Source organism: Lygodium microphyllum, chromosome 3, assembly GCF_053477565.2.
Source record: "Lygodium microphyllum isolate KBCC chromosome 3, Lygodium_microphyllum_v1.1.10, whole genome shotgun sequence".
NCBI classification, from domain to species: domain Eukaryota; kingdom Viridiplantae; phylum Streptophyta; class Polypodiopsida; order Schizaeales; family Lygodiaceae; genus Lygodium; species Lygodium microphyllum.
Window position 1 is genome coordinate 1,458,268 of NC_141137.1, and position 8,205 is coordinate 1,466,472.

An 8,205-nucleotide genomic window follows, 5' to 3' on the forward strand; every position below is an offset into this window, starting at 1 on the left:
AAATAAAAACATCACTTTTGCTTCTTTATCACAATGCATTCTAGAGTGACATTTTTATAGACATTCCATCTGCGTAGTCTTTAAGTGATCTAAGCATACAAATTAAACCAAAGGTGTGTGCCTTTGGATCAATGCTCTAGAATGACTAAGCCAAAAGTTTTCCTCAAGGTGATGGGGTCCATAACTATGCCCAACCAAGATTGGAATACTATTTCAAGTCATTCATAAATCATATTTGTTCACTTGTAGGAGATAAAATCACATCCAACTCACAATTATCATTATCATTATTGGAGGTACACTTCAAATTGCACTACACTAGTGAGAATACATCATAGAGAATATAATTATTAAAGGTAGGAATTACAACACTAAGAAATGCATCGCAAAGGAAAAAGAAAGCACCCGAGCAAGAACACACACAAGCAGAATGCTCGAGAGGGCCCTGTTCAAAAGGATAAAGAGCTACTAAGAAGGCTTATGAGAATGACTACATACTGGGAAATGAGAGCAAGGAAGTATGGAAGTAGTGATGTTTGACTTGTTATTTATGTAAAGAAATTGGCGATTTCATTGGATAGGGGTTTGAACCTAGATAAATTTCCTAAGCTAGTAGTCATTGTTGACTCAAAAAACATTGCCTAGGCTTTTGCATTGTCATGGCGTTGCACATCCACCACTGCGAACCTCAAGGCAGAGTTTCCTGGGAAATGAGAGCAAGGAAGTATGGAAGCAGTGATGTTTGGCTTGTTATTTATGTAAAGAGCTTGGCAATTTCATAAGATAAGGGCTTGAACCTAGGTGACTTTCCCAAGCTATAAATCATTGTTGACTCAAAAAACTTTGGCTAGGCTATTGTGTTGGTGTGAAGCTTCACGTCCACCATTACAAACTTGAGGGCGGAGTTTTTCGCCAAAAATTTGAACTCATTAGTCATCATTGGGAATTTGTTTTCCGTTATGTGTGTTTTTTCGTTTGCTTTTCAATTTGGACTATGGGTTTGAAAATTTGATTGCTTGGTTCCATTCTTGTTTTTTTGTATTCGCTGAGTAGTACTCAGGATCAAATAAACCGCGTGTATGTGTGTGTGTGGTAGCTCATATGAGTGCTTCTGCTAGTGTTGAAGATCTTGCAGTTGAGCTTGGGTTGAATTGAACAAAGAGAGCTTCATGGATTGGAACCATGCTCAAGGAGGACTAAGGAGGCATCAACGTTGCTAGAATGGACCTTCATAATCCCTCCATTAACTCCTACAATTATCTCTGATGATGAGGTTCACGAAAAAATCCCCACTAATTCCAAACCTTCCATGGAAGGACGTTTTTTTGTGTATCAACTATATTGCTAATCTTGATGGTGCTGATGAAAGTATATTAGACAACGCTACTATAATCTCCCAAGCTATTACGAAAGCAAAAGAAGAGCAACAAGATAACCTGGTGCAAAACGAGTAATGGTGTTTTTTTTCCCTCTCAAAAAATAACAAAACCATCAAGTTGTGGAAGATCTAAGAGAAGAAGCTTAAAAAAGTGACATAAATGAATGTGGAGCCTTTAGATCCTATGGATAATGGATCTATAGTAGGAGAAAGCCCTCTTATAAGATTTGCATCACATGCATTGAATGGGAGCTCATCTCAGTCGCCCAGTGATTTTTATATAATGATTATGTCTTTCCAGCAGAGGGGATTTCATCGCTTCATCTGCCCATGGTAGTTATCAGCAATGAGGTGACACATGTAGCTAGGTGTAGGAGAATCTATGCCCATGCTCATGACTATCACATTAAACTCCATTTCCAACAATAGTGATGGGGAAACTTATGTTTCAGCTGATGATTTGCGGATAAATTTGTGGAATTTAGAGATTAGTGACTAGAATTTCAACATAGTCGATATAAAGCCTACCAAGATGGAGGAGTTTGACTGAGGTGATCACCTCAGGTAAATTTCATCCATCTCATTGTAGCACACTACTTAGAGCAGTTACAAGACAATGTTCGTCTTGTAGACATGCAGCAATCTACTTTGTGTGATAGACACACAAAATTGTTTGAAGAACAAGGAGCAAGAACTATCTTTACAGAGATCATTGCCTCTATTTTTTATCTTAAGTTCTCAAAAGGTGGTCGGTACATCCTAAGCAAGGACGATATGACTTTCAAGCTATGGGATGTAAACATGGAATCTACACTTGATGTAACCTTTAGAGTGCATGAACACCTACTTCCATAGCTGCTTGATCTTGATGGAAATGATTCAATATTTGATAAGTTTGAGTGTTTCTTGAGTGGAGATGGCTTTAGAGAAGCTATAGGTTCTTATAGTAATATATCTCGAGTGTTTGGCATTAAGGTTTGGAGTGAGGGCAGGAGGTTTGCACAGAGCACACCTTCTAGCTATAGGAGAGTTCTAACTAGCCATCCTCGTCGTGGAAATGAGAACTCTGAACCCAATTCTAATGGATCATACACATTTTCAACAAAGCTACAACACCTCACTTGGCACCCAACAATAAATTCAATACTCATGTGACATTTGGAGCAATGATGGTGACTTCATCAAGAGCACAAATGAAGGCATAGGCAAAAAAAACTACAGTATAGGTGGCATGATGTTGAGAAGGAAGGCAACCCCTTATACGAAATGCCGGGATGAAGCAGATAAAGAAGAGGAAGAGGAGAATTTTTGCAGTAAGAAGGATGACGATGAAGAACATGAGGAGTATTGAGAATGGCAAGATGAAGAAGAAGATTATGCTGTAGATTGAGATGTTTTTTGTCAAAGCTTCAACTACATGAGATGTTGAGAGAGAGAGAGAGTATGAGAGAGATACACAAGACGTGCACCCAAAGAATGATTCATATCGATGTAGAGTTAGTATATATAGGTGAGACCCAAGTCAAGTGAGAGATGATATATATAGTTGTAACATCCCCACTCAAACAAAGGTCTCTAGCTACGAGTGAAAAAACCCTTGGGGAGAACAAGGGAAAAACCCGAGCCCCTACACATACCTACGATACAAAAATGATTTACTATAAAGTTTTCTTGAATACAATGATACATGCCTCAATCAGTGAGACAAGAACTTGGAACAATACTAAGTGCATGTCTTAATGAACTAAAGCGAGCTTCACTAAGAGCTTTTGTGAAGATGTCTGCAACCATTTGATCACTGGGACAATGCTCCACTATAATGGAACCTTTTCAATAGGTATGCTAGAGAGACTATCCACACAACAACCAATATTGTAGGTACAAGAGCATAGGGACTTGAAGAGTCTACATATACACTAGCAGTGAGAAAAGACATAATCAAAAGGGAATCCACTACTAAAGTCAATTGGAAGGATGTATGGGTTCCTTGATATCAAATGATAGAGGAAGCCACCAAGGACCCATAAGCAAGAAGAGCACCAACATAGTAAGATAATCTAGTATATCACTTTAAAAAGTACCATCAACGCAAGACATAATGAGAAGGAAAGAGCCTATTGATGAGTAAGAAGATGAAGAAGTAATGAAGCTACAGAAAGAAGCGAATGAAGTGGTAAGGATGCTCAACCCCAAAAGGTAAAGTGAATAAATCCGTGCAGAGAATGAAGGGGTTTCTACAATCAAAGTAGTGGGAAGATCTAGTCAAGGCGAGGAGGAAAAGACTAGAAGAAGAGTAAAGAGCTAAACTTGAATATCTAAAATGATAGAGGACAACATAGCCATAATAACAAAAAACAAAGGCTCCTCCCAAAGGTGTAAAATTGAAGAGAACTACTATGAAGGGAATAGGAAGGGGACCAAGTTACATCTTAAGAAGAAGAAGTAATTAAATGAGGGAAAGAGAAATTTAGTGTAGATGAATGACTAAACATTGCAAAATGTTGAAGTGGAGGAACTTCAAAGGGAATATATGGCCAATGGAAGCTCAACTGCTACTAACCATGAGTATTACTTCTCCCATTCCAACACTTTGAGTACAAGACACTCCCAAGAGTAAAGTAGAAGATAAGGGCCATGATTTAGAAATACACTACTTGTACCCTTGTCTCAAGGATGATCAAATGACCTCATAAATCATTGGCACCAAAAGGGATATAGCTAAAGAAGTAGAGTCTAAGCAGAGAGTATTGAAGGTGCCAAGGATTGAGGGATCATCTACTTTAGTACCTCTCCCATGGGATCATTTCACCCATTGAACAGCGTTTACTGGTCAACGAATTATATTTAGACAAGAAGCGGGGTTTAGGGTGTCTTCTTACCCAACCCGACCCTAATTGTACTAGGCCATCCTAGGGTTTCCAAACTCAATCCGAGTTTTAGCATTAGGTCGAACGATCCTTAGGGTAGAAACCCTAGATCCTTGTTTGCATGAGCGTCCAATTGACCCAAACATTTTGTGAATGTGGGTAGGACCTTTGGGTTTGAGGTCTTCAACTTGTCGTCCAAGTACGATACTAGGCTAAATTTCTGAAGTGCCAAGCCCTAGCTAGTACTTCAGGTGTTTATCGTGTCGACTAGTTATAATATCACAAGTGATTTGGGTAAATTGACCTACTTGTCTTGCGACAAGGACGATTCTTTTCTAGAGATGCTAAACTAGTTTGCAAGACATCACAATACATGTAAATATGCGAATCATTACTTCTACGCGCCACAAGGCTCACAATAACCCTATCTTTCCTTGGTAAAGTCAAAATGCATGATAATTTGAAGAATAACTTACCTAGGACCTACTAGGATTTACATCAAAGAGTCATGCCTACAACCCTTTTATCTAAGCTTTTGAGTTTCATGCTTTGATAAGCCATGCAACCTTTCCTAAATGCAACTCTTGATGAATGAATTTTTCGCATGACGAATATGCAACAAGCAACCCTTTCCTAACTACAACGTAGCTAATGAAGTTCATGCAAAGCAAATATTATAGGACTAGTTTTTGGACTCATTACTTTGGAAATGCACCAAAATAGCAACATGTGACTAAGCTCCTAAGATGGACAAGCAGTTTATGTTTGCAACTTTTTGGAAATGCAAATGATCCAATTTTCATGACATGCACCAACCCTTGTCCATCGTTCAAAGAGAGAATTTATCAAGTGTACTTTTATCACTACCACATGAATTAATGATAAGCATAAAATGCATTCTCCCTATGCAATTAAGCGTATTTAAAGCATTTCCTATATGTGGGATTAAAATTGTAAAACATGGGCTTGTGGATTCGCGGTGATGTCCATGTGTAAGTTCGGGGAGGAACCACCCGCAGGTGCGCCTTGCGTTTTCTTGGGAGCCATCGTTGATGACTTGAACTCCACGATCTCTTACTCGATCTCCAAATTTCCTCCGCTTTGGCAAAACGGCCTCCAAGCCCTCCTGCTTTCTCCCTTACATAGGAATTGGGGCTTTACGAACCCGGTTTTAAAACCGGGGGAGGGTACGTAGGAACAAGGCCTAAGGGCTTTATCTTTTAGAAGCTTCCTAAAGAAGCTTCTAAAGACCAGTAGAGACGTTGTGGGAGGCCCAATGATTGGCAAAGAGAGGGCGTCGGAGACAGGGGGAGTGACTTGATGATGATGGCGAGGATGGGCGGCTGGCGGTGATCACAGTGGTGGTACAACAAGCGGTGGCGGCAACATCCTCCTTCCCTCCACGATCATGCAGCACAGCAGTATCCTCCTCTCACCTAATCATAGGGGGTCACGTGTGAGATGACGACGGCAGTGTTTCTTCAATATGGCAGCCTTCCTCCTCAGCACGATAGCCTTTCTTCCTTATCTGTCCTTACCCAATGCCTAAGAGGTGTTTATATAGGCCAAGGGGGGAAAATGAAAGCTCCACCACATGGATTATGCATGGCTCCCCCCCTCATGCAACCCACACCACTCTACCTAGCCCATTCCTCCCCACACTCCCTCTCCTCCAACCATATATCAGCTGGGGGAAGGGATAATAATAAAAAAACTTGACTTAAATTTCATCATTATCCCAATTACCCCTTCAAAGAGGGTGTTCTCCCACGGGTTTTTACGGTCTTTAACCCCGGCCTCGATTTCAGAGGCCTCATTCTTGCATGTGCAGGATACGGATTAAGTTACCGATAATTACGATATGGAGATGATCTTGCACAGGTTTTTACGCGGTGTGCGGGGAGTCATGTTCAACAATATTTTTGAGCGGAAATATTGCATTCTCTCCGCCTTGGAGGAATCGAGAAGTCCTCATCTCGAGAAGGACTAGAGGTATTGTTGGTTGAGAATGCTTTCATCCATCCAAGTGGCATCCTCCTCGGGATAATCTTTCCACTGGACAAGGCATTCTCTCAAGGTTCTGGATCTCAATTTTCTTTCCCTCACATCTAAGATCCTATCAGTCCGTAGCTCAAGGACTCCTTGGCTAGGCATGACAACTTGTTGATCATCAAGTACATGGCTAGGATTAGGTACATACTTCTTTAGTAGACTGATATGAAATACATTATGAACCTTTAGGTTCTCACAGAGTTGCAGCCTATAAGCATTGGGTCCTAGGCACTTGAGGATCTTGTAGGGTCCACAATACCTTGGACTTAGCTTCTTGCAATCTCCTAAGGATAGAGAACTCTTCTTTGGGCGTATGCAAATGAAGACCATGTCTCCTTCCTCGAAGGTTCTATCTTGACTTTTCAAAAAAAAATGAAATTTAAAAGTTCCTTTTAACATATTTTGGGGATTTTTTATATTCTAGCTTTTGGTGAGATGTTTTTGGAGGTAAAATAGAAATGTCTAAAATATAGAAAGTCTTGGACATCCCTAACCTTTGAGCTATTTTCCTGCATATCTATACTCTCTCATGGCTCTATTGTGACCTCTTCTATGTGTTTAGGCAACTTTCATTAATAGAGTGAATTACTTACACCCTCCTTTCCCCTAGCACCTTTGTGTGCCTCTCTGTGCATCTCCATTATACCTCCTGTGACAACCAAGTAGGCTCCCCATTTCTGTTAATAATAAAATGAATACAAGAAAGAAGGAGCTGCATATTAAGATAGAGATTAAATGTGCCCCATTATTCAAAAGAACCCAGCATACCAATGTCAACCCTTAAGTTTTGTAGAGTTACAGGTAAATGGGATTGAAGCATTTGGATTTGTGGGTTGATGGGGGAATCTACCCAATTGACCCCTTAAACAATTGACCTCCAACTTTCTCAGGAATCACAAATTTGCTGAAGTATGTGTACGAGGGTGAAAATGGTTTGCTCAATTATACTAGGCGGCTCAATGATCAAGTGTTCAAAGTATTTACAACTTGACAACAAGCAACCATAAAAAATTGCCATGATGTGATCGCTACACATCAACTTCATATACAATAGCTCATAGGACAAGTGGTATAGCTGAATGACACTATAATTCAACAAAACAATCAAAATATTTCAATGCAGGACACTATCCATGACATTGGTATCTCATATGAGGAGGCAAATGCACAATTGGATGACTTGAAAAAAAATTACAGCAAGCTAACATAGGAGCACAAACGAAAAAATAAGCCAATCAATGAGTTAATTGTGACTAGCGGCCAGTGGAAGTGATGTATCAAAGCATGTGAGGTAGCTCACAAGGAGAACCTAGGTGAGGGTGAGGTTGGATCGTGTATTAGTAGATTTTCTGAAGGCAAGTACATTGGAAAATGCTTTGAGCAATCCTAAGTTTAAGGCTGTGAAGGAAAAGGTGATTGAGGGCACATAAAAAGATGTGTCAAATGAGTTCTCAACTATGGATGCACAATCTATTTGTGACATGGCTGGTATTAGCACAACGACTTAGTCAAATATATTCAAAGGTGTGAAGGCTAGGTTTGGTCATGTATTGAAGAGAAATAGAATTGTGCCTCTTCCTCGACCTTCAAAGTTAATAGAGGCCCGACAACAACTTAATACAAATGTTTTGGAGCTAATAGGAGATCCCATGCATGTTCAATGCATGGAAACACTAAAGGTTGGGACCAAAAATGCATATGAAGTGAAGTTCATAAAACTCAACAATTACTATTTAGATTTGTACAAGGTGTAGTCGGCAATGGTAATGTACTACAATATGTATGCTGAGGAATGTAATGGTAGATTGCAGTTTGTTATAAAATTAGATGAAAGTGAGGTCGTCAAAGGAGTAAAGCTTGAAAGAGTTAGTGTAACTCTGATTAATAGAGCTTTACAATTCGACAAGA

At 39.8% G+C, this 8,205-nt stretch overlaps 1 pseudogene; it reads left to right on the plus strand.

Moving 5' to 3' along the window:
* Positions 1-710: 710 nt before the first annotated feature.
* LOC148037998 (serine/threonine protein phosphatase 2A 55 kDa regulatory subunit B beta isoform pseudogene) lies at positions 711-2,533 on the plus strand (annotated as a pseudogene).
* The last annotated feature ends 5,672 nt before the right edge of the window (positions 2,534-8,205 follow it).